The sequence below is a fragment of the Adiantum capillus-veneris genome, chromosome 18, assembly GCF_014529385.1.
Source record: "Adiantum capillus-veneris isolate H3 chromosome 18, ASM1452938v2, whole genome shotgun sequence".
NCBI classification, from domain to species: domain Eukaryota; kingdom Viridiplantae; phylum Streptophyta; class Polypodiopsida; order Polypodiales; family Pteridaceae; genus Adiantum; species Adiantum capillus-veneris.
Genome location: NC_140948.1, coordinates 149,992,230 through 150,017,255, shown reverse-complemented (window position 1 = coordinate 150,017,255; position 25,026 = coordinate 149,992,230). Strand labels below are relative to the sequence as shown.

Below are 25,026 nucleotides of genomic sequence, written 5' to 3'. Positions count from 1 at the left end.
GGCTGCACCTGATTCTCGACTACCTGCTCTCTCGAGCCATTGAGCTGTGCTTGGCCTCTACCTCTGCCAAACAGTGGATAAATACCGTCTCTTTCTCTTAGCGGATGAGGGCAATCTGGCACATAGTGTCCTTCACCGCAATTGTAACACCGGCCAGGCAGTGGCCTTGCCCTGCCCCTTGCTCCTCTGGGTTGACCTCTATCCATCACGTTTAGCCGCAATCCTGCATTTGCTCAGACAAATCCTGCACGGTTCGCACCCAATTTTGTGGCACAACAGCTACACCGCATGGTTCTCATCATGAACAGCATCCCTCAGACCCTGAGGTTGGACCACCGCTTCACAACCCGACACGCCTTGTTCAATCTTCTTTTTTATTTTCCTGCATTTTGCCTTTGCGATGGCCACTGCACCATTATAGTTTTCTGGGCTCTCAAAATCCACTTTCTCCCTCACTTTAGGATGCAAGCATGCCATGAATTTATCGAGCTTAAAGTAGTCGCCATTGGCCAATTGCATGGCACCCGCTAACTCTGCCCAGCACACTTCAAAACGATCCAAAAACAAACTGAACTCTTCACTTACATCCTGTTTGAGCGCCTTCAGTTTGGCATCCATCTCCACTGGGGACGCCTCTTTGCGGAAATCATGTAGAAAACGCGCCCGCAAAGCCGGCCAAGCATGCCTCGGCTCACCTTCTAAAGCTTCATACCATATCTTTGCCTTCCCGCGCATCACCAAAGGAAATGTCTGCATCTTGCTGTCCTCGTTCGGCATGCGTAGCGACAGCATATACAACTCAAAGTCTGCAACCCACTCATCAGGATTTTCTGCACCTGTAAAAATTGGCCCATAGCTTCGAGACGCCATGTCGACCAACACCAAAAACTGCTTCTTTTCACTCAACTGGGAGCAATCAGTGTACTCCTCCGTTGGGGCACCAGAAGATGGAGAGGGGGAATGGGGAGCACGCCCAGCGCGCTAATACGGCTGCCTCCTATAGCCTAGGGCACACACTGCACCCCAATCCACTGAAAGACCAACTTCGAACGACGCACCGTCGACCAACCAACTCAAACAGCATCGCTTCAACGCACGCGCACCCGCGCGGACACCACACGACAACGCACACACCCTTGCAACGGTTTTGTGCTCTCCCACACACTCAAATCACCGCACTCTCTCTCTCTCTCTCTCTCTCTCTCTCTCTCTCTCTCTCTCTCTCTCTCTCTCTCTCTCTCTCTCTCTCTCTCTCTCTCTCTCTCTCTCTCTCTCTCTCTCTCTCTCTCTCTCTCTCTCTCTCTGCACCACGTCGTCGGGGGGGGCAACACTTGCCACACACACCCGCACGCACACACACAAGAGCCGAAGAGCAAGGGGGAAAGGGGGGCGATACGACACCAAAATCAAATGCAATGGGGCCTTCTCTTCTTCATTCACACCAGAAATAGGTACAACACGTTCGCCGCAACCGGCGCACACCAAAAAAAACACCAAGGGCGAGCCCCGCTCCAGCCATACACAAGGTTTCCATGAGACCTACTCCTCGTGAGCTTTCCCTAGCTTCAAACGAGCGAGCCCTCGAAGGCCTTTTCCTCTGCAAGGTGCTTGCTCTTTTCGCGCCGCTTCACGGACCATGCCTCTCGGCTTCGACTGCCGAGCCCGAGCGTATAAAGATCTTCCTCCTTCTCTCTTCCTCTTTTTGCTTGAGAAAAAGCCAAGGAGCCCATCAAAACTTGAAGCCGCAGCCCCTTCTCTCTCCTTTTCTTCTTAGTTTTCTCCAAGGCCAAGAAAGAAAAAAAAAACTTCCTTTTTTTAGGCAGTGGCGCCAGGGCCACTGCCTTTGAGTCTTTTTTCTTCTCACTTAAGACTCCCATTTTTAACATAAGCTTTGAACTTCTTTTTTTTCCCTTCTTTTTTTTCCCTTCTTTTAATGTCACCTTCCAGCCTTTGCATTTACAACCAAGAGGGTATTTTAACACTTATTCCCACGCTATCGGTGCTTTTATGTGCTTAAATTCACCAAATGAGTTTTTCCGGCCACGCCACATGGGAACTTCACCGACTAATTTCCAATTCCAGCTCTCGTCCACCACCCAATGTCACGCTAGCCTCGGACAACACATCCAAAAAAGGGAAAAAAACTGAGTTTACCCCTGCCGCAATATCCTACTGCCAAGCCGCAAAGCCCGGATGAAAGTTTGCATCACCGACTTGCTTCAACACAATAACCATCGCTTCTCGACTCTTCCAGGCTCGCAATCCGAGGCATTACCCAAAACAAAAAAAATCATCTGTGGCCTTTCATTGCCCACGGCTCCCAACTTCATCTCGCTGTATTTGACCGATCGAGTATCCGATTGACGTGCAGTCGACTCGTGCTGACTCCACATAGCGCACACTATTACAGAGAACCTTGGGGAGGCCCAAAATATGCAAGACGACACATCCTCCAATGCGGTCAAGTGGGCTCAAACTCGGTCCCCGGAAAATCTTCAAACGGCCATAACTTTCTATCCATAGCTCCGATTCGCAATCCGAGAAGACATGCATGCTCCGTAACTCGAGCTTTACACATGTATGCACTGACATCAGTCCGGACCACCTATCCCCAGCTACCTTGTCCGTCGGGGATCTGCTACACACTCCAGCTTTAAACCGCAATATCTTGCACACCGGGGCTCCGTTTGACGAGCCGTCTGGACAAGCTTCTAGAGCATCTCGAACACTTCATTTTGGGACACAAAACCATCACTTTGGACACATGAGGCCACCATCCAATTTAGCGCTTGGTAGCACAACCTTGGCCAAGAAAACCATCATATGCATAAATTTCCCGATCCACCTAACCACAGTGGCACTTCACAGTTGCATTATCACCTGGGCCTGCATCTGCTCGACCACATAGCCCCGCTTGTGCCCACTTCTATCGTCGACAGCATTTGGCTGTACCAACGTTTTCTAGTTATAGAGATGCTTCGAAGGCTTTGTCTTTTATACAGAAGTTTGATGTAGCTTTCTCAGGGGGGCGTTACTCAAAGCACTCCAAGATTTGGAGAGCTGCTTCTTACCTCAAGGGGAATGCTCAAACTTGGTGGTCCACGCTTCTATTAAACAAGGCAACGCCAGTTAAATGGCTGAAATTCAAAATGCTTTTTATTTCTTCTTGGCTGACTCCAGAGTATGAACGCGACATACGAACTTCTTGGAACCATCTTCGGATGACCAAGAAGGATACAGTGGACGCTTATTGCGAGAGATTCTGGAGTTCTTTTCTACCCGCCACTTCATTTAAGAAGATCTCGTTCAAAGAATTGATTGAGCGGTCTACCTTGGGTCTTCCTACAGAGATCCGAGATCACTGTTTAGAACAAAAGTCAGCTTCCATTCAGGAGTTAATGAGTCATGCGAAACGGAGTTTTACCATTCACTCAGGCAGTTTGACCCACCCCACATATGAGATCATGACGCAAAGGGCCGAGCAGACTTTGAAAAATGAAAGTAGAAAGAGGAAGAGCAACCCAGAAAAGAAAGAAAAGGATGCACGACCCAAACTCACTCCTCAAGAGAGCTCTTTACATCAAGGAGGGGAAGTGCTTTGGATGCGAGGAAATTGGGCATATCTCCGCGAAGTGCCCTTAAAAGGCACAGAAAGAACAGAACGACGAGGATGATGAGAGGCCTGAGAGTTCGAGAGCAGCTGAGGAGCAAGGACGAAAAGGCAAGATGAAAACAGGACTAGTTCCAGATTGCGTGGGTACTGACCCCAGCGCGATGGATGAGAGTACAGAACTTTGCCGAGCTGGGGCAAAGTGAAAGACCAAGAAGCCCTGATCTTCTTTGATGGAGGAGCCAAGGCCAACTTCATTTCACTTGAATTGGCGGCGCGGCTCAAGATCACACCCGATCGGATGAGACCACTAGCAGAGGCAATTCTAGCAGCACTCGGCAAGGACGTAGCCATTACACCTGTCATTGGCAAACTTCGGTTGCATTGTCATGGGTATTTGGGGCATGAGGACTTCTACATAATGGCTTTGGAAGGTTGTGGTGTCCTCTTGGGAATTCTCTGGTACCACAAGAACAACGCCGTGGTCAACTATCAGGCGAGAAAAGCGACTTTGACTATAGAGAAGGGCAGAACCATTGTACTCCATGTAAAACTTAAGGGCGAGTCTGACCCTATTGTATCGGCTTCGGCCATTTCAAAATTAATAAAATCCAATCTGTTTGTTTACTCGTTCTTTTTGAAAGAGTTGAATGATGCGGATAGGACAAATATGTATGAACTTGATAAAGAACGCCAAGACTTTCTCCACACTCGTGCCGATTGCTTCTCAGAGTGCCTGCCAGGGGAGTTACCACCCGCTCGTCCTGAAGATCATATTATTGATTTGATACCTGGAAGCACACCACCGAACTGGCCACCTTACCGTGTGAGCCGAGCCCAGAACGAAGAAATTATGAACCAAGTGAAAGACCTCTTGGAAAAGGGTCTTGTCGAGCCTAGTACTTCACCGTAGTGCTCTCCAGTGTTGTTGGTTTTTGAAGAAAGACGGATCTTGAAGAATGTGCATCGATTATAGCGCTCTCAACAAAATCACCATCAAGAACAGATTTCCGATTCCTAGAATCGATGATATACTTGACCGACTTTAGGGATCCTCGTGCTTTAGCAAGATCAACTTGAAAAGTGGATATCATCAGATCCGAATCGCGTCGGGAGATGTCTACAAGACAGCCTTTCGGACGACTTTTGGGTTATTTGAGTTTTTGGTGATGCCTTTTGGCCTAACCAATGCTCCTGCAACATTTAACCGAATGATGGACAGGATTTTTCGAGAGTATAGACTATTTGTTGGCACTTTCTTTGACGACATCATTGTTTTCTCCAAGGATGAGGCAGAACATAGAGAACATCTGCTTCAGGTCTTTCAGGCATTACGAGATCACAAGTTGGTGATTAATGCGAAGAAAAGTGAATTTTTCCTACCAACGATATACTTTTTGGGACACATTGTCTCAACAGCAGAAGTGCAGATGGATCCCAAGCTAGAGACTATCCGTGATTGGCCTGATTTGAAGAATGTCCATGAAGTTAGAAGCTTCTTCGGATTGTGTTCATACTACAGGCGGTTCATTAGAAAGTTTGCAGAGTTTGCTTCCCCTTTGCACATCTTGACACAAAAAGGAGTCCCTTTCTCGTGGGGACCCACACAAGTGACTGCCTTTCAGACATTGAAAGAGAAATTGACTACGGGACCAGTTTTGACTTTGCCAGACTGGCAGAAGTCATTTGAAGTATATTGTGATGCTTGTGGTCGTAGTCTGGGTGCGGTCTTAATGCAAGAAGGCCATGTCATGGCCTACAAGAGCCGATTGTTCTCAAGGCCGGAATTGACAGCACAAATTTATGAAAAAGAGCTTTTTGGCGGTTATCCATGCTCTTACTCAGTGGCGACATTACCTACTCGCAACGGATTATATTGTCTTTACAGACCATCAGAGTTTACGCGACTTCTTGTCGCAGAAGCAGCTATCGGAAAAGCAGATGCGATGGGCGAACATCTTGTCACAGTTTCACTTCCAGATTGTCCATGTGCAAGGACAGAAGAATTTGATGGGAGATGCTTTGTCTCAGAAGCCGTTGGTTCTGGCTATTTCTGCAATACATCATAGGAGTTTCGAGGATATCGTCGATCAGTATGCAACAGATACAAATTTTGCAGACATTTTCACACGGATACGGGATGGAGAGACAGTAGTGGGATATTCCATTCGGGATGGCTACTTGATGAGGAAAACCATGTTGTGCGTTACACAGCCGTTGAGGGAAAAGGTCATGACCGAATGCCGTTGTCCACCTTTTACGGGTCACCACGGCATTGCTACCACCTTGAAAGGGATAGAGAGATATTTCGTTTGGCCGAGACTCAAGAAGGATGTGGACAAGTTTGTGCGCAGTTGCTTGGTATGCCAAAAGGTCAAGTTTGATAGGCATAAAGCACGGGGATTGTTACAGCCTTTACCCGCCCCTGGGAAAGCATTTTTTATCTCCCGAGAACACAGAGTGGTCACGATGGTATCTGAACTGTTATTGACAGATTTAGCAAGCAGGCTCATTTCACTCTAGTGAAGAAAATAGTCAAGCCGGATCACTTAGCGAGACTGTTTGTGGTGCAGATCTTCAGATTACATGGCATGCCTGAGACGATTGTCTCCGACAGGGACCCCAGATTTACGAGTTTGTTTTGGAAGGCAATTTGGGAGAACATTGGCACGCGGTTGCAGTTCTCGTCATCTTTCCACCCGCAGACTGACGGGCAATCTGAGATTGCTAATTCAGTGGTACTAGATTTGCTGAAGTCTTACATCTTGGATCAGAAGACTCAATGGGAAAAGTACTTACCTTTGGTGGAATTTTCCTACAACAACACGGTACACTCTTCGACAAGGAAAGCGCCATTTGAGATTATTGAAGGTGCTCCGAAGGTTCCACCCTTCCTAAGCACGAAAGATAAGATGTTTGAAGGCGATGAGTACACGCGCGACTTGGACACGGCTTTTGCCAAGGTTCGCGAGGCTTTGCAGAAATCTCAAGAAAGACAGAAAAAGGCAGTAGATCGCCATCGTCGCGATTTGAAATTGAAGAAGAATGATTGGGTGCTCTTACGTTTTGACAAGGCACGCCTGCGAAAGAAAAAGGGAAAGGAGAGGCTTTTTCCAAAGCTTAGTATGCGATACTACGGAACTTTCTAGATCTCCAAAAAGATCAATGATGTCTCCTTCCGACTAAAGCTGCCTGACACTTGGAGAATTCACAATGCATTTCATGTGAGTCTCTTGAAGCCTTTTAAAGGTGATGTGCCTGAAGACGGGGAGCCTCATGAGCAACCCAAAGTGGAAGAAAACAAGGAGATCCTTGTTCCTGAACAGATATTGACACATAAGGACATAAAGATTAAGGGTAAAGTGAGAAGGCGGTTCTTGGTTTAATTTAAGAACTATCCTGCATTGGATGCGAAGTGGATGGAGGAGGAGGACCTAGCAGATACTCTTCAGATTATGAAACTTTACCTTGAAGCTTTTGGTTTAGCATAGTCTACTCCAAATGGAACCCCGAATTCAGCTTGGCCGGAGATCTGGTGCAGTGGGTTTGCACAAGAGGGGAGTTACTCCGCTCCTTTGTCAACAGATGCCTCGATTTTTGAATGCTAGAGTCAATGATGTCTCTTTGAGCTTCAGGGATACTGAGAGCTAACAGTATTTTGTCGTATGGGTTTATGAATTGGAATTCCGCATAATATGAAACTGATTTGTTCTTGACTTGTTTAAGTGCAGGAACTGATAGACGAAATGACTATAGCATTTTGGTCTAAATGATCTTGATAGACATGGTTGCAATAGGGATTAGTCAATCAGGCATCTATGAGGTCTTGAGTGGATCTAGATGCGATTGCTAATTGCATTGACGATAAATCATGGTCTGAGATCCGAATGAATGTTGAATGTGATTTGTCATGTGATGTCTAGTGATGTCTTGTGATGTTGTGTGATGTGAGTGTGATTGGTGCATGTGCCAGATGTGTGTTCCTAGTGCGTCGGTATTAACAATCAGTGTCTGCAACAGTTTGTGGCTTCTGTCTGTTTTGCAGGCGTAATCGAGGGCGATTACAATGCTTTCCAGAGGGGGGTATGTCACAAATTGGTGACGTGGCTGCCCAGTTGTGTGACGCGGCTGCCTAGTACACACACACACCTATTCCCCCCTTTAGGCATAGACAGTCCCCGCGGGAAATGATGACGTGGCAGGCAGTGATGTGGCAAGTCGATCCGGAAACTGCGGCGCAAATTGCGAAAAGCTGACGTGGCAACAGCGTACGGAAAACTTGCTTTTTGGCCTACACAGCAATCTACGCAATAAAGTGAAAGAGAGCTTTGCTTTATTTTTGCAAAGCTCGTGAAAGAGAAAGCTTTATTTTAAAAGGCTCTTTGAAACAGCTTTTGGGGCTTTGCTTTTAGCATCCCTTGTAACTTCTTTATAAGAGTTGTTGGGCTCTCACTTCTGAGAGTCTGAGTGCCTGAGATTTGCAGATTTCAGCCATTAGTATTTTCAGATTTCGGCCTGTCTCATCATCGTCCTCATCATCGTCGACATAGTCCGCAAGTCCAAGCATTGTAGAGATTTGTGCAATCGATAGTAGACCGCTCTCGCCATAGAGAGTGGGGCCCTTGGAGGAGGGTTTTACAACATCCCTGGTGTCGTATTCTCTTCTCTCTCTATCTCTCAGTCTCAGTACCTTCATTCACAGTGTTTATCCACTTTGTTTGTGTCCATTGCACTCTCTCACTAAAGGAACGGAAGGCTCTCCCTTCCATAAGTAAAAGGAACCCTTGAGCACAGTTCGGAGCACTCATCTTGAGCAAAGTTCAACAATCACTTCCGCAGCACCTTACATTGGTATCAGAGCTTTGGCAATGTTCTCTATCACTCAAGGAAAGAACCACAAGAATTACAATAATTGCTCGTTGCGGTCGTACGTAACCCAAGTCCTCTTGGGCGTGTCGATTGCTAATCGAGTTTTTGAAGAGTGACAGGAAACCCAAGAAAGAAGGGCTTGTCTAGCCTGCCTTTGTGCCTCTTTTCACTCATTAAGAGCGGACCGTGCACCTAGCGGCCGGCCACTCGACGTGAGGTGGGAAAAAGCAACCTCGGTGTGAGCGCAAGGTTGCCAAGGGGTGCACCCGTGGAAAAGAGAAGAACTCGGGTGAAGAGAAGATCCTTCTTTAACACAGATCCTTCTTTAACACAGATTGCAAGCGAAAGAAGAACGGCAAGAACCTCAAGACCCTCAAGATCCTCAAGAACCCCAAGAACCAAGACCCCCAAGAACCCAAGTTCTCGTGAACTTAAGAACCCAAGACCACAAGAACCCACGATTTCAATGGATGGTCATCACCCGAAGCAGAATGGATACTTCGCTTGGAGGTGATGAGCATGAGAGAGGCGAAGAAGAATTTTCCTCACCACGAGATTTTTCCGACCCTCCCCCTTCCCCATCTACGCCAAGGATTGCACTAACTCCTATGGAGGAGTTGGAGCAGATGTTTATGGTCAGCAAGTTAGAACGCGAAGCAAGGAAGTTAGAACGCGAAGCAAGAAAAGCAGAAATTGATCGTAAGTACGAAGAAAGAATGGCAACCATAGCGCGTGAGCGCGAGCAAGCGTGAAGCCAGAGTAAGACAAGCCAAATTTGATCACGAGAATAAAGCAAGAAAAGACAAGAGCGACCAACACAAGAAAGAGTTCTTGCGACTCTTTCCGCAAGTGCAAGCACAGATGCACGAGATTCGGGAAAAGGAGACTCTCTCAGTCTCTTCTTCTCCAAAGCATAACATACAGGATTTGCAAGATGATAAGCATGATGAATGGCATGATAATGATGAGCATGATGATTTGAATGACAATGACAAGCATGATGATTTGGATGATAATGATAAGCATGATGATTTGCATGATCAAGATGTGATTTCTCATAAGCATGATGATTTGCATGACGATGATGTGATTGTTCACAAGGATGATGTGTTAGTTGATACTGTTTCTAGTGAAGCTAACCTCATTGCAGATTCGATCAATCACGAAGAACCGATCTTGGCTCTCGAGCCTAGGTCCAAAGCTTCCACTCAGAAAGAACCCCTCAGGAAGAACCGATCTTGGCTCTCGAACCTAGGTCCAAAGAACCCACGCAGGAAGTACTATGTGTTCGAATGATTAGTCAGCACGCATTGTTCGAGTGTTTCATTCGTGATCGTTTCCTGTATTTTAGTCAGCGTCTTTATGTGATCCCTTTTCATAGGCATGCCATATTGTATGTTGAGCACGATTGACTCATGAACGAGCACGGATGTATTCGAATTTCTCATGAAAAGCTGAAACGTATGCATTCAAGGAAGACACATTCCATGTCTCTTCCTTGGCATGACACAGTCGTAGAAAGAGCACAAACGGAATTAAGAATCACGCATCAGCATTTCCATTATGATTTGCCACAGTTGATTGATTTAGATCAGAAAGAAAAGATTCGATCTCATTGTTGGCATGTGTTTGATGAACCGTTTGGCACTCCGTCTCTATGTTCATCTACATTGCATGCACAGTTTTTTCGAAAGACAAGAGCTTTTCTAGTCCCTTTACATGGAATGGGTATGTTCATGTTTTTGTGTTGGAAGTGGTTTCAGGAATTTTCAGCCTCGGAGATTCTTGAAGGAGGTAGACGCATGACTATAGACGAAGTTTGAAGCATTGACGGAGCCACACATGACTGTGTCGCTTTCGGCGCGGCCCAAAGAAGAAGGCATTGCAGACCTTTATAAAATTCAAGTATCGCACGACCCAAACATCAGAGTGGGCGGGCAAAGAGTCCTTTCCAGGATTCCAGATGTTGTTGGCGATCTCCCTCAACGCCACACAGTTCGGTACGAGTACCTCACTTTGAAAAGGAGGGGATGTCACGTGACACATCCAACCCTATGTGTCCGTGGACAAGCTACAGCATGACCAGAGTTCAGTCAGTCAAGTCAGTCTAGAATAGGAAGTGATCTGGCACTTTTGTGAGTCTGTTCGTAGACAGTGCATGTCCAAACACTTAGATTAGATACATATCCTCTAGTTGCACACAGCATGATCATCAGATTACAGTCAGAACCGATCAGGAGCATTTTTATAGTGCATAGATCTATTTTCCCTATTTTTGACATTTTTCACTTATTATTTACTAAGTGACTTTTGTTGGAAAGTAGGTAGGGCAATTTTGCTAGTTTGTATAAATAGAAACCTAGCGCTAGCACTTTCTGGCTGAAGAGGCCGCAAGAGCACCTTGCTCAACAGGCAACTTCTCAACAGGACCACAAAAGCATGGCCTAGCGTTTTGCAACAGCATCAAGCTAGCGTTTTTTGCAAGACAAATCAGCCTTGGCGTTTTTGCATTGCAGAGCAGCTTCGGCATTAGCAGACACAGCAGATCCACTTGACGACAGCAGATCAGCCCTAGCGTTAGTGGATTTCCTCCGGCAGCAGATTTTCAGCCCTAGCGTTTTTGCATCAGCATCACACTTCAGCGTTTTGCAGATTCACCACGACGGAACATCAAGGAACACCAGCGTTTTCAGTTTTCAGCCTTTAGACACATCAGAACAAGTCCCGAACCTCGCAGATCTCACCTTCGCGCAGCCGTTCCTCGCCACACTGTGGGATCCATCGAAGTTTACAGTTTCAGCCCGGAAAACGCAGATTTCAGCATCTGCGTTTTCAGCGTGTCGTCGTCGCTTCGTCGCCATCGACTTCGTCATCGACATAGAGCCAGAATTCAGCACATAAAGATTTGCAGATTTCAGCCATTAGTATTTTCAGATTTCGGCCTGTCTCGTCATCGTCCTCATCGTCGGCAAGTCCAAGCATTGTAGAGATTTGTGCAATCAATAGTAGACCGCTCTCGCCATAGAGAGTGGGGCCCTTGGAGGAGGGTTTTACAACATCCTTGGTGTCGTATTCTTTTCTCTCTCTATCTGTGAGTCTCAGTACCTTCATTCACAGTGTTTATCCACTTTGTTTGTGTCCATTGCACTCTCTCACTAAAGGAACGGAAGGCTCTCCCTTCCGTAAGTAAAAGGAACCCTTGAGCACAGTTCGGAGCACTCATCTTGAGCAAAGTTCAACATTCACTTCCGCTGCACCTTATACTGCATAGGTCTACCATAACATGTGACTTTCAGTAGTGGCCAACTCAGATACACTAGTCTGGCTAAAGTCTATCACCTTAGGTGTGATCCCCAAAATATCCATAAATATATAATGAATGACCAAGACTATTCTCTCAGATCTCCTAGCGTATACAATCTTCTATAATCCAAGAGGAGAAAAATTCCCCTCAAACTATGTCATACGCATAGCAAGAGGAACATCATCACAATCAAAACTACAATAAGGTGCAACAGAATCCGAAAGTGCATGTGATATCTTTGCCAAAGAAGATGTGAATGTTATATCTTTGCCAATGAAGATGGCGCAGTAGAATTCCCAACAATTAACCCTAATGAGTTCCGGAGATGTTGACGGTATCTCTGCCAAAGAAGATGAAGACGTTGGCGGTATCTCTGCCAAAGAAGATGAAGCTTGTAGTTGTGGATCCGTGCGTCTGTGAATCTGTTTGAATAGAGGGCCGAGGCACCTTTGCCGCTGCCTTCTCCTCTTCTTTGTTTCTTTCCTCATGGCTCTTTGTCTCTGATCTCCTAGGACCTGATGAAATCTCCCGTCTTTCCTGAGACACTGTTTGTTGTCTCTGCCATGGGCGCTCTGTACTCCTCGTGCATCCAGCTGCTATATGATTATTATGTCCTGCTCCGCTCATCGACGACGTGACTCTAGGCATAGTGAATGACCAAATCTCCTCTCTGGCACGAAGCATGTCCTTTGTGATCAGTAACATGAACAACTCTGAGTAGAACTCCGTAGCAATCTCCAAGACTGCAAATCTGTACATACATGACCGTTTGTCTCCAGTAAAGCACGAAAAGTACTGTCAGGTCTTGATTTATATGCAAGAATTTTTTGTTCATCCCCTCTGCCTTAGCAATCCATCTAGAGGTCAAGGAATGATGGACAAACTCAGATCTCAATTATTGTACATGCAAAAGTTCCTATCTGGCCCGCGGCTCTCTCTCAGTGAATAAATGGAATCTGCTCTAACATGCCTCTAAAGAAGCCAAAGCGGTATGATACCCATGCTCCTGTCTCTGCAGAAGATCCCTGCACGAAGAGGCAGCTGCCCTACATCCTGCAGTGGACAAAATAATACAAGAAGCCATATGGTCAATAGGACTGGGTGTAGGCCCCCAAGGGGTACTCCAAAGGGATAGTAGATGCTCTATGAGCTCAAAGTCAAAGAGTAAACTATCAGGGATATGAGAGTCACGGCAAGGTGCCAATCAGGTCTGTGTAGTAATGTGAGGTGGAATTGGGCATGATCAAAGAGCACTGTCCATGCTAAAATGGAAAGCTCACCTCCTTGCAACACCGCCCAATCACCAACATAGAACTGGTCCAATCTCTCCAAAAGACACCCACCCTCGCATCTAAAACTCCCAAGAGAATGCAAAGAATCACGGGGGGTGTCAATGAAGGCATATGCCATGCATCCACTGCCAAGGTTGCAAACAAAAATCTATCCTTATGCATCATGCTCAACTGGGGAAATGTAACAACCTGAAAGTTGGCATGTGAATGAATATTGTTGAAGTCTCCCCCAACCATCCAAGTATCCACAATAGGCAATATATCTACTATCTACTACCAAAACACTGAGCATCACTAGCATCTGTAGGAGCATATACAACCATGATCCCAAGCAAAGAATCTTCCAACTGCAATGATAGCCACATAGCACGGCCAAGGACCAATACACCATGACCATGCACTATTGAGAGCCAACGACTCCCCACAGACCACCACTACGTGACATGTGGCCAATTGCAGGCTCCCCATAAGTGCAAGAGTCTTCACGCAATAGCTTCCCACGAAGATGAGTGTGAGCAAGAGAGAGCTTGTGGTCTTGCACAAGCAGAATATCCGCAGTCCCACATACATGTCGATGCAAATCACGACACATCAGCATCTTGCCCGGTCCACTAGAACTAGTCGGAAGTAAACCATTCGTGTTCCAAGAAACAATGTGCAAATCCATAAGTATATCACAAAAAGAAATCCTGATACATCCATACCATCTGTCTAGACAAGGGAGCATACATCTGTCCTATAAATCCATCTGAACCCAAGCCACAAAGCTAGATGCAACCTCTCTTTACCTCCTTTCACAAGCTAAATATCCACAATTCCACATACATGTCTATGCAAATCACGACGCATCAGCATCTTGCGCAGTCCACTAGAACTAGTGAGATGTAAACCAATCATGTTCCAAGAAACAATGTACAAATCAATAAATTTACCGTAGACAGAAACCCTGATACATCTATAACATCTGTCTAGACAAGGGACCATACATTTGTCCATGCATCTATATATGCATCTCAATCCAAGCCACAAAAATGGTTGCGACCTCTCTTTGCCTTTTTTCTAGGACGCACGCACGTAGCTGCCATCATATGCCTGTCTGGTGGAAGAAGAAGCCAAGCCGAAAGAAACGAGCTACTATTACCCACTTGCTGACATAATTGTGTGAGCATGAGAATTCTTTTGTGATAGATCAACTACTCCACTCCTATACACCCAGGGTAAACCCCCATGCCTAATGTACAGTGATAAAAGAGAGGCAAAAGCACTGCAACTCATCCAGACCGTGCAGTCAAGCAAAAGTGCAGGAAAATGGTCCTCTTGAACAACACCTTGCCAGAAGAGAATGGCGCCATGAGCATGTTGTCTAACATATGCTGTGGCTCTCTCTCCTGTCCAAAACTCCTCCTCAGTAAGAGAAAGGTAGAAAGATAGCATTAGACAACCACCTAAGAAGGTTTATCCGACAGATCAACCTACATAATGATCCTCCTTTGGAGTCATCACATACTAGGGAAAATTTATAAGTGCAGAAAAACATATATTTTCCATTAAAGGGTGCATGAAAAACATATACAAGACCCCATCCGATTGCACCAAATACTCAGGTCATTTTGGGTCCAGTTTGGCGGTTTCACATTTTTACTCATTTTCATGGGAGTTTTGGGTTTTTCCCAGCATCTGTATTTTTGGGTATTTCCCCTACTCACACCTACTTACTATATATGTGCCTAGGGTGGATAGTCAGTCATCATTGTTTTAAGTTGCACAGGCCCAGATACATGGACACTCACCTGTCTCATGGGGTACGATGTGCTATTGGCCAGATACGCACATCTTCACACCAGCTGCGGATCGAGACTGGGAGATACAGCGGAGTACCAGCAAAGGCCAGGACATGCCCCCTCTGTGACATCGAGCCTCAGACAGAGTTGCACTACACATGCCACTGCCCCGTCTACTACGAGATACGAGGCCACTTCCATTGCTTGTTCAGAGAGGGTTTTGGACCATTCTCTAGAGTCATGCGGTACGAGGATCAGAGATGCCTAGGTTTTTTTTTGCTCGAGCTGCGCAGACACACAGAGAGCTTGATGAGAGGAAAGATTAGCCAGTCTCAGAGACAGATCACAGACTTCTTTACAGCTGCCACTGGACACCCGGAGGAGTTACTACCACAGCAAAGCTCGTCGCTTTATACCAGAGGCATACTGATCGAACGAGCGACTAAGCTGGAGAGATCTAGACGCCCACGACTACGGAGGACTACACAACATAGACAAAGGCTGCATCAGAGGATCCAGGTCACTTTGGCTCGACATGCACAACGCCCGGTCAGACTACTGACCATGGAGGAAATTGATGAGATCTGCCAACGACCGATGCTGGATCTCCTATGATCTAGCTACCCCAGCTAGCTGTTTTAGCTGCTTAGTCCACACCCAGCAGTCTAGGATTCCATAATATTTTATTTTGTCATTTTGTCATCTTGTTACTCTGACTTTGTATCAGATTCACCACATTGTAACTTTCTGGTCTCATAGGTCACTTTGGCCTTTTGAAGACGTTACTATAACATTTCATTTCATTTTCTCTCTAGAAGAGATTGATGAGATCCGTCAACGACCGATGCTGGATTTCTTGTGACTTGTGATTTAGCTATCCCAGCTAGCTGCTTGGTTCACACCTACCAGTTTAGGATCCCATAGTACTTTTATTTTATCATTTTGTCATTTCATTCTGTTACTCCGACTTTGTATCGAATTCACCACATTGTAACGCTTTGGTCTCATAGGTCATTTTGGCCTTTTGAAGACATTAATATAACATTTCATTTCATTTCATCGTCTCTCTCTCTCTCTCTCTCTCTCTCTCTCTCTCTCTCTCTCTCTCTCTCTCTCTCTCTCTCTCTCTCTCTCTGAGCTTACCTGGCCCAGATGGAGCGAGACTTGTATCAGTTGTTCTTGAGTAGAGACTCAGGCGAGGCATGGCGACTCTTCCATGAGCACTCCCCTCCCCCAGTGATTACTTCTCCTGATGTGTGGGGCCAGTATGCGACATCGTTATATACGGTTCCTGGGCAGGATCCCCTTCCAGATCCTACAGAGCCATGTCCACCTACGAGCACCTTCTTTACCACTGAGATGGTAAAGAGAGCCATTGACAGGATGAGGACCAGGAGGGCTTACGATCATGACGGTCTAGTAGCGGAGCACTTTATACATGCTAGGGATATGCTGATGGAGGTTCTTGCAGTGTTGTTCAATCGTGCCATGTGTGAGGGATTACCTGAGACTTGGAGGTTGTCTACTATTGTGCCTATATTCAAGGCAGGTGATCCTACAGAGCCTGGAAATTACCGCACTATTATGGTTGGACACACACTGGCACGATTGTATGCATCCATTATTGAGCAGCAGTTGAGTAACTGGGCAGAGGGTGAGGGTGTACGGGCAAAGGGACAGGCAGGTTTCAGGAGGGGTTTCTCCACTCTTGACCATATTCTGACACTCAGAGCTATCATTGAGGAGGGCAGGTCACATGGGAGACGGATTTATTGTAGCTTTGTGGATTTCCGCAAAGCATTTGACATGGTACCGAGAGCTCGACTGATGCGCAGACTGCAGGAGATGGGGGTGCCCACAGTGTTGATTTGGGGGATTATGGCTTTATACAGATCAGTGATGGGACATGTACGCACCCCAGAGGGGATATCTGACTTAGTTCACTCCACTATCGGGGTGAAACAGGGTTGCCCATTGTCTCCTACTCTATTTGGTATGTATGTTGATGAGGTGTCTGATTACATTGACAGAGAGGGTGATAGAGGTGCCCAGCTGGCAGGGACGTGGATCCCATTGTTGTTATATGCTGATGATATTGTCTTGATCTCTGACTCACCAGAGGGTATGCAGCGACAGTTGGATGCATTACACAGTTTTGCAGAGGATAGTGGATTGTCTGTAAACCTTGGTAAAACCAAGGTCATGGTGTTTAACACCACACCGCAGTGGATCAGGAGATCGGCACCGACCTTCACGTATGGTCAAGAGATTGTGGAGTATACAGATGCATACACTTACCTTGGGATAGTCTTCACTGGGCCGAGGTTTTCTTTGGGGAGAGCAGCAAAGACTAGACTGACCAGAGCTTATGCGGCCTTGGGAGGCTTGGAGAGGATGTGTTCGCAGGTTCAGTTCCAGGAACCTCGGACAAAGTTATGGCTCTTTGATACTTTAGTAGCCTCAGCTATGATGTATGGGGTACAGGTATGGGGACCTTCTGTAGGCCAGGATGGTTGGAGACGTATGGAGAGGCCCTTGGTATCTATGATCTCCCGATTGATTAGAGCCAAGGCCTCCGTACCTCACGCGATCATTCGAGCAGAGCTAGCTGCCCCCCCCATGGAGATTGAGGCGCTTACCAGATCAGTGTCCTTTGTGCACAGCCTATGGGATACTACTAGAGACAGATATGCTAGATTGGCCCTTGAGTCTTCCAGACAGTTAGCTCTACAGGGGGACACTTCATGCTGGTATGCACAGATGACTTCATGGTTTCAGACGCATGGCTTCACCATGGACAGGTTGCCCCCTTTCCAGTATTCTCTTCAGGCACCCTCGCTGTCTCTTACACGGGTGGAGATCACTAGACTCATTCGTCAGGACCTGATCCAGCTCGACACCAGGAGGACATGGATAGAGCCGCCTCAGGAGTTGAGCACGAAGATGGCTTTCTATAGAGAGCATCTTCTCCACCTCACAGGAGATGGGTTTGTGATTCGACCCAGCTACATGGACACACATATGTCTCATGGTTTGCGTTGTGCCATTGGTCAGATACGCACATCCTCACATCAGCTCGAGATTGAGACCGGTAGATTCAGAGGGATACCAGCAGACAGCAGGATATGCCGATTATGCCAGAGAGAGCCAGAGACAGAGTTGCACTACATATGTCATTGCACAGTGTTCTATGAGATACGGGGGCGTTTCCACTGCTTATTCAGAGAGGGTTTTGGTCCTCTATCTAGGGTCATGAGTTATGAGGATCAGAGATGTCTTGGACTATATCTACTTGAGTTACACAGGTATAGAGACACTTTACTGGGGAGAGCTAGAGAGAGGCAGTCCCAGAGACACATTACAGATTTCTTTTCACTAGATATGGGACAGCCAGAGGAGCAGCCACCACTGCAGAGCTCGTCCCACACTCATTCGACCACTACTGGCACTCTCATCGACCGAGCACTGGAGCTACAGAGATACAGACGACCGCGACTGAGGAGAGGAGCTACACAGCATCGACGGAGACTACAACAGAAGATTCGAGCCATACTCTCTCGACATCCAGAGTGCAGATGAGGATGGATCCTCACCATTTCTTCCATCTTTGTTTCACACACTGTTACATCCAGTTTACCGGGTACCTATTGTATCAGCTGCTACACCCACGTAGTTTTAGATTGTAGTAGTAGTAGTAGTATTTTGTTCCACTTCTAGTTCTTTTGTACCCAGACATGGTATTAGATTCACTATTTTGTAACTGATTGGTCTCATAGGTCATTTTGGCCTTTTGAAGACGTTAATATAACATTTCATTTCATTTCATTTCTCTCTCTCTCTCTCTCTCTCTCTCTCTCTCTCTCTCTCTCTCTCTCTCTCTCTCTCTCTCTCTCTCTCTCTCTCTCTCTCTCTCTCTCTCTCTCTCTCTCTACCCTCACGCAGCAGGTACCCTCGCGCTGCCCTAAAGCCTCGCGATGTGCTGCATAGCAATTCCTCCATCGCCATCGCGCTGTCCTGCAGTCTCGCGCTGCCCTGCAGCTACGCGCCTCTCCCTCGCTGCCTCGTGCTGACTTGCAATCCCGCCCCCCCCTACAGTCCCACATGCCCCCCCCCCCCCCCCCAGGTACAGCAATCAGCAGAATCGGCAGGCAGGCAGTTTTTTCTTTTCCTGCGCAGAAACCACAGAAATTTCAAATTTCAGAATTCAGAAATTTAAAAAAAAACACAGGACATGACAACGGCAAAAATTGAAGACCTCACGAAGATCGAAGACAAGCTACACGTCGCCATCAAAGAAAATAAAAAGATGACGGATTCGACACTCACATCCGTCATCAAATGCCTATGCAAACTCGAGAAGGACGGAGAAGCCTACATCAAAGAACGCGAAGCATGGGAGAAAGAGAAGGAAGAATGGGAGATAGAGAGGGTGAAAGAAAAAGACGAATGGCTCAGGGAGGAGGAGGCAATGCGGGAGCAAATTGAGCTTCTCAAAGCCTCGATCGCATCCCTCACCCCCGAGGACGGGGAGCTCAAGGAAGATGCAAAGGAAGCCCTCAAAGTAGAATTAACCCAAGCCTTGACCGCGAGCATGGAGACCAAGCTAGAGGCTACCAAAGAGGGTTGGGTCGAAGTAGTGAAAAAGAACATTAAGGAGGAGGCAAAGGAAGAGGCACAAAAAGAAGAAGCTCTCATTGTGCACACCACTCTTGAGGAAGAGAAGATGAGACGAGCCCGGCATCTCAATATGCGCATCACCGGCATGGTGGAAAAAGAAGGCTCTACTCCGGAGACCGATGGGAAGACACTATGCAAGAAGCTTGGCTACAAGAAAGAGGAGACCCTCCCGTTCATCAAATCTTGGAGAGCGGGAAGGGACCCCACGAGGAAGAGAGCTCTCATTATTACATTTCCCCTCTGCAGAGGTACGATCCACCTTCCTTCGCAAGAGGGTGATCTTGAGAGGGCTTAAGGCCCCCCCATCTACCTTGATGACGACCTCGCGCCTATGCAAGTAGCTCATCGCCGGACATGTATGCCGCGAGTACACCAAGCTCGCAAAGAGAGGAAGAAGGCTTCATACAGAGACGGCCGAGTCATCATTGATGGCAAGGCCATCCCATAGGGATTCCCGGCCTATGAGACACCAGAGGAGATACATCTTGCAGTTTGGAACTGCAATGGAGATCTATGGACACATCCAGAGAGGCTTGAGGAGGTGAGTCGAGACAGAGATATCATTCTCTTGACAGAGACACATGAGAGCCCTGACAGGAGCCTACCTCGGGTTCAAGGATTCCATTTCGGAGTCTACACACAGAGATTGTACACGCCAGCACACTACGAGAGGATCAGGAGGAGTAGCCATACTCTTCAAAGATGGGCTTCAGAACAGAATACAGATTGTCGCACGTGATCCACACGCCAAATATCTTTGGATCCGGCTACAGCTCTCACAGGAGAGGACCATCTACATAGCTTTATGCTACTTCGCCCCTCATGGCTCGAGATTTGCTATGATAGATCGAGAGGAGGACTCACCATACACATGCCTCTTAGAGGGGATCATGGAGTACTCCACACTAGGGGAAGTCTTCCTTATGGGAGACTTCAACGCCAGGACAGGGAGTGATCAATGCGAGGCTTTTGACAGAGGACCCACAGCTACTACCCGCCATACAAGAGGAGACCACATCACGAGTTTCAGCCGATACTACACATACACTCTACAGCCCCCACCTACTCAGACTAGGCTCTCGACACCATCTCATTATTTATAACGGGATGGCTCAGTGGCCTGCTTCAGGAGGATTGACATGCACACCATTTTCAGTCATAGTTGGAGGGGGGAGTACAGTAGACTTCATCATGGGATCCAGAGAGGCCACCCACACACTCAGCTCCTTCACCATCCCACCCATACCCATTGGGGCCAACCACACATATCTCGCACTCTCCCTCAAGGGAGACACCCGCCATACGCACACCACACACCACCATCCATTTCATACACGAGCTAGCTCCCATATACTCGGCCCACGTCGAGAACGATCTTCTTTTGCTTCACCCTGACACCCCCCTACCCTTACTCACCTCACACATCACATCCATTCTTCAGACATCAGCCATCAGCTCATTTCCACACACCACCCACTCTGGCCACACACCCTCCCCTGGGACTATGCCACAGAACCGCTGGTATGATGATGAGTGCAGGGCTCTCTATCGTCGACTACGAGCTCAATGAGTACTTGGAGAGATCACTAAGAGAGAGGCCAGGAGACAGATGAAGACCCTCACACGCCGGAAGCGGCGAGCCTTTGAGGAGGCACAGGAGCTTGAGCTATACCGCCTATTCATGAGCATGGATAGTGTTGCAGCATGGCGTACTCTACGAGAGCCACGACCGACCACTCCTATTGGAGATCCACAGACATGGCATGACTATGCTGAGAGATTATACGAGGTACCTAGGCAGCCTCCCATCCCACCGCCACCCGAGCCTCGCCCTACTAGCTCCACTTTCTTCACAGCAGGGATGATACAGAGGGCCATAGACCGACTACAGCATGGCCGCTCGGCCGACCACACAGGATTGCAGAGTGAGCATCTGATATACACAGCTTCCACTATAGCCCCTTTGATTGCACATGTTTTCAACCGGGCTATAGGGGAGGGATTCCCAGAGGAGTGGACCAGGCACAGTATTGTGCCTCTCCACAAATCTGGCGACACCCTAGACCCAGGGAACTACAGGACCATCATGATTGGCCACACCATGGCCAAGCTATATGGGGCAATACTTGAGGCAGAGCTCAGTTCATATGCAGAGATTGAGGGTCTACGAGCACGCGGCCAGGCAGGTGTCCGACGGGCCTTCTCCACTATTGATCACATCTTCATTCTGCGCTGCCTCATTGATGGGGCAAAGGTGTGGAAGAAGATTATATTGCTGCTTTGTGGATTTCCGCAAAGCTTTTGATACAGTGCCACGAGAGAGGCTCTTCCGACGCCTCCAGAGCTTGGGGATACCATCAGATATGATTTGGGCCATCTATGCACTCTAGGAGCAGGTGACTGGGAGGGTACGTTATTCAGGAGGTTTGTCTAAGGCTGTTGCTAGCACCATTGGTGTTAAGCAAGGCTGCCCACTCTCCCCCACTCTATTCGGACTCTACATCGATGAGATTGAGGACTATATTCTACGAGCTGGAGGAGAGGGGTCAGACCTCGCAGGTACAGCTGTACACATTTTATTATATGCTGATGACATTGTATTGATTTCAGAGTCACCCGAGGGATTACAGCATCACTTGACTGCCTTGGATGAGTTCTGTACACACAGAGGTTTGACAATAAACCTTGGCAAGACCAAGGTCATGATCTTCCACATGACATTATCAAAGCAGAGCTAGCGGCACCTCCCATGATAGTAGAGGCACCGTTCCAGACTATCTCCTTCATTCAGAGGATGAGAGAGCTCCCAGTAGACAGACTCACACGCAGAGCATTTGAGGCAGCTATACAGATCTCAAAGACAGGGTATGACAGAGATTGGTACACTCAGGTTAAAGCATGGTTTGACAGACAGGGTCTAGACATGGATAGACTACCACCCTTTCAATATGACCCAGATTCACCCCACATCCGCCTCTCACGTAGTGAGAGACACTGTGCTCAGACATGATCTATGGCAGCTCTACACCAGTCGGACATGGCTCACACCCGACCTGGCATCTAGACGGTCACATTACCGAGGTCAGTTCCTGGACATACTAGCAGACGGGTTCATTCAGCGACCACGATACATGGATACTTACATGCCTCACAGCTCGAGAGTAGCTATTGGCCAGCCGAGGGTTTCCTCACAGCGACTAGAGATTGAGACTGGCAGAGCATCAGACACCCCCAGAGAGGAGCGGATATGCCAGGTATGCAGAGTAAAGCTATAGGATGAGGAGCACTTTGTATGCACATGCAGAGCATATGATGACATCAGAGGCAGATATGAGGGTTTATTCACAGGGCAGCCTACCCTGCGAGAGATCATGGACTCCAGAGATCAGCACCAACTCGGGCGATTCTTACTAGAGATAAGAGCCACAAAGAGGCCTTACTTGAGCCCACGACAGCTCAAACAGGAGAGCGACAGACCTAGCTCACTGACTTCTTCGTCTCACGACACCTACCAGCCCCCCACCACCCGACACACACAGAGGGGTGACTCTTCAGCAGGCTGAGACCTCCAGAGCTAGGAGACGGCCCCGCGCTACAGGTTGCCGGGCCCCCAGACTTCATCGACGCTAGATTGCGGAGATTCAGACCCGTGATCGCCGAGCCACTAAGGAGAGACGAGCCCAGATGATGGCCGATCGCACTGCAGCCATCCGAGCAACCCTGGCTCCACCTCCACCCATGTACCACATCTTACACCCACCCATTAGCACAGGATGGAACTAGTTTAGTCAGTCACCCAGATGCATATCATGCGTGTACTACCCTCTTGCATATAGGCTACCATAGTGATAGCGCTCCACACACTCACACTCTCATCATGGAGATTTGTATCAGCTTTATCAGTCAGCCAGTCAGTCAGTTTTTTCAGCACTTTTGTCTTTCCGATTGACGGAAGACACACCCATGTACATTGATTTGTCTCATAGGCCAATTTCGGCCTCTAATAGACGTAAAAAATCTCAATCTCTCTCTCTCTCTCTCTCTCTCTCTCTCTCTCTCTCTCTCTCTCTCTCTCTCTCTCTCTCTCTCTCTCTCTCTCTCTCTCTCTCTACCACATTGTAATTTTCTGGCCTCATAGGTCACTTTGGCCTTTTGAAGACGTTAATATAACATTTCACTTCATTTCTCTCTCTCAGATTTCTTTCAGTCTCACAGACAAAGGAGTTCAAGCAACCCCCACAGCATAGCAGCAGCAAAGGCATACTGCTTGATCGGGCGATAGAGTTGGGGCGGTCCCGTCGCCCACGGATGAGGGGGCCCTCTCGACATCGACGTAGATTGCGATAGAGGATCCATACCATACTGGCGCGACATAGGAGCCGTCCCGACAGAGTGCTTACCTTGGAGGACATTGAACCTCTAGAGCCTTTGGATACTCATGTATATGTATATGATGCCTCTACATCAAAGAGCTCCATTGTATCAGCTCACCCTTTGTATTCCCTTTGTTTCAGCTTTCACCCCACCCCTACCCACTATTTTCTTTTCAGTTCTTTGTACTTTTTGTACCCAGACCTGGTATTAGATTCACCACATGTAACCTTTTGGTCTAGGTCATTTTGGCCTTTTGAAGACGGTAATATTACATTTCATTTCATTTCATTTCTCTCTCTCTCTAGCCCCTGCTTTCTTTGTTCAGAAGTCTCCCCAGGGCGAGGGACAGCCCTGAGGGGGGGCGTTAAGGCTCAGACCTGTCCTACCCATGCCCTAGACCCTCGCATGCTGCGAGAATGTCGTTTTCAGTTTGGCTTCCCACTTGTATTAGTTCACCTACTGCTCGATTTCTCTGTTGTCCAAGTTTCGCTCATAAAGTTCAGTGCTTTGTTTGGTGTTGCGCTCGTGGTCGGTAGTGCCATAGATCGGCGCCTTGCCACTTGTAGTCAAAGAGTTGTGTGCCTCATTCGATTTCAGTCCAGTAGAGCTTTATGCTGAGAACATCAAGTCACTTTAAAAGGTCACAAGAGCAAGGTCTCACAAGTTTCCACATAGCAGAGCTTAGCCACAGGTTCAAAGGTTTTCACACAGTAGACTCGAAGATTTTCGCACAAAAGTCTCAAGGTTAAATGAGAGAAATATTTTCTACATCCAAGTGATGACAAAAACCCGAGTCATGTCTTCCTTCAACACACCGAATTTCAGCACACACAAGAGTTTTCTTGCTGTGGCAGTTGCGCCCAAGAAGAATCCCATCGCTCGCCAAGACGCAAGGATCACGGCCTCAGATCAAAGAACTTTTTCTGGAGAATAGTGAACTCAAACAACGCTTGAGTAAGCTCAAGGACACAAAGGCAAAGGAGAGTGAAACTTTGCTCGCAAAAAAACACGAAGTTGAAGCTTCTCTCACTGAGACTATCAAGGTCAAGGCGGCTTAGAAAGAAGCCAATGAGGCCATAAGATCGACAACGAAATACAAGCAGCCTTACAAGAATGCCA

At 47.4% G+C, this 25,026-nt stretch overlaps 1 protein-coding gene and 1 pseudogene across 1 annotated transcript in view; one reads left to right on the top strand and one right to left on the bottom strand.

The window, feature by feature from the left end:
• The window catches only part of LOC147436633 (Peptidase C78, ubiquitin fold modifier-specific peptidase 1/ 2), a 169,980-nt gene that overhangs the window by 82,409 nt on the left and 62,545 nt on the right, over nucleotides 1–25,026 (bottom strand). The gene's annotated exons all lie outside the window — the stretch shown is intronic.
• LOC147436635 (uncharacterized) lies at nucleotides 22,482–23,316 on the top strand (annotated as a pseudogene).